Source organism: Eubalaena glacialis, chromosome 1, assembly GCF_028564815.1.
Source record: "Eubalaena glacialis isolate mEubGla1 chromosome 1, mEubGla1.1.hap2.+ XY, whole genome shotgun sequence".
NCBI lineage: Eukaryota > Metazoa > Chordata > Mammalia > Artiodactyla > Balaenidae > Eubalaena > Eubalaena glacialis.
Window position 1 is genome coordinate 163,698,281 of NC_083716.1, and position 2,808 is coordinate 163,701,088.

Consider the following 2,808-nt stretch of genomic DNA (forward strand, 5'->3'; position numbering starts at 1 on the left):
TTATCGACTTGGCAATTTCCACATGCACACACCTACTGAAATTTTCTTTTGATTGTAAAACATCTATAAATTAATTTGGCAAAATATAACACCTTTATATTTTTGTCTTCAATTATTCCATGGATTTAGAAGGTACATTTAAATTTTCTAAACAAATACATCTATTTAAAAAAAAATTCTGTTAAAGTAAACTGAACTTGTGTAGGTCAGAATCATTCAGTGTATGCCCAATTAGTTTTAGAATATTAAATATACCTGACTCCAGTTACATATACACTTACTGATTCAATGTTAACTTGAAATAGTTCCTGCTGGTAATCAATTTGCTTGTGTTGTCATCTTTTCTATTCACTAACTTGCTGAGGCCAACTTTCTTCCTTGGGTCTTGGTTCTCTAGCTATATTTTTTTCATTTATATTTATTCCTAGCTCTTCATGTGTGCTCCTGATGAGTATAAAGGAAACCAAAGACACTCAGCATAGTTGTAAAACAAGAAAAACCTGATTTGTAAAGAGATATTGCAGACATAGTTTCCAGAATGTAAAATGTTAATTCAGAGTCTTTGCAACTTCACTACCTGCACAAAATATGTCTAGAGACGCCAGGGACTTTAAAAGATATTTTAAATGATTTATCTCCTGTATTGAGTCGGTTCCCTAGAAACAGATTGAAATGAGTATTTGTGTACATGAAAGAGACTTGCTAAGGGCAAAAGCTATAAGGGAGTTAGGGGTGCTAGATAGAATAGAAGTAGCAATACAACTTCCTGTTGTTAGGTGAAGTCCAGCCTCACCCTATTCCTCAAGGAACTCTGGAGCTTATACTGCAATGCAGATTCTGTTTCAATTTTGGGCAAGAAAGCAAAAACTTTTGTAATCACCACCAGTCTTTCATTGAATATACATCTGGTTGTATACCCTCAAGGCAACCCCCAGAGAGATGGTTTCAATTACCCAGGCAAGACTCAGAAGTTACTGGAGAAGTTACAGGTGTGAGCCTTGAGCAACACTTGTGGCTGCTGAGGGATGGGCATATTGAACAAGTACAAAGGATTCTGGTGGATGTGGTTAGGGGCCACCATCATGTGTCACATCTTTATTCCCTTGAGAGCTCTCTTTTACATGAACCAATGCTTATAACAAATACCTATGTCATTATTAATCATGATTTCTTAGAATATATAATATTATTTTATTGTTTAGAATGAGTCATAAGAAATTCACTAGTCTGCAGGTACACATAATTTTAGAAGAATATTCTTTGATTTCTTATGTGGGCTTAAAAATTATATCTGGGTATCAAACATTTTGAAAGGAACACATATTAAAATTGTATTGTGAATTAAGGGGATATTAATAGAATTAAAGGCCTACAAAAGACACTGGTTAACTACCTACCATAAAGACTTCCCTGTTTTTTCTTTTCTTCTCAGACTATTTCAAAGCCAACCTTTATTGCGACTGAGTTATGGCCAATAAGATGTGCATGGCAGTGATGTATATGATTACCAACACTGGCCTATAAAAATCTCTCATTTTACCCTTCAGGCTTTATTTTGCTGTGTATGTTGGGTGGATGTCAATGTTTAAGGTGGCCTTGTGGGACATACATTCTAGAATGCAGACCTTCCATCAATCTGAGTTCCTGAATCACTAAATACTGCATACCCCCTCCTTGCCTCTAGCTGAATTTTAAATAAGCAACAAATAAACTTCAATAATATGAAGTAGTGGAGATTTCAGGGTTTATATAATACAGTAGCTAATGTTAATTTACTTAACATGCATACCAAAATACATTTCCAGCAACATATAGATTATAAAAATTGTTAAACATATTTGTGTGTGGCAATAAACCAAGATTAAAATCTTTCTAGTCTGTCATTATTAGAAACATATTTTAGATATTCTCCAATAGTAAATAGTATTGCTTAATATCTTGAAGCTAAATCTCCTTTGGCTTTATATATTCTGCTTAGTCTTTAATATAATTATTGAAGACGAAGAAAACAGGAGTAATTTTAGACAATGTAGAATGTGAACATTTTAAGGGTTCTGAGGGCAGTTGTAAAATTTCCCAAGAAGTTTTTTTTTAATTTACTTTAATTTGACTTTCCTTTATTTTTTGGTAAAAATTGTTATAAATTGACCCTGAGCCACAGTTGGTATTGGATCCATTTACTTTTCTACTCTCAGCTTATATAGCCAAGCTGCAAACCAACTTCTCAGGGAAAATCAGAAAATATCTATTCTTTCAGCTACAAATTCGATTACTGTAAACTCACCAGGTACTGAGGTGAGCTTTTACTGGAAAGATTAAAGGAAACGTGTCTGCTCAGATGCAATATTTTATGTTCCTGATATTCTTCCAACCAAAATAATTTTCAAGAACGTAGAATCTCCAGAAATATCATATCAAAAATAGGAAGGTTAATTAATAACTCAATAACATTCGTTGTCACAAGAGCTTGATTTACCAGGGAGACTATCATCAATGAAGAGCAGATATAATTCAGAGAGGTTTTGAGAAAGAGAAGACAAAAGTGAAGGTCTATGCTGGATTTCTTTTTGTCGATACCCTAGGAATAAATGTGCTGTTTGTGAATAAACATTCTGCTGTGTCCAAACAGTGGAAAGGGATGAGTTCATCCACCGTGGAGGACGAGACAACACCAAAAGTTCCCACTATAGGTTGCAGCCAGGGCCAATCTTTTCTCAAAACAAATACAGAACTTAGATGGGTTTGTAACTACATTATCTTTAAGGCATTTTCTTTCTTATAGCCATGCTTACAAATCTGATGGGTTTT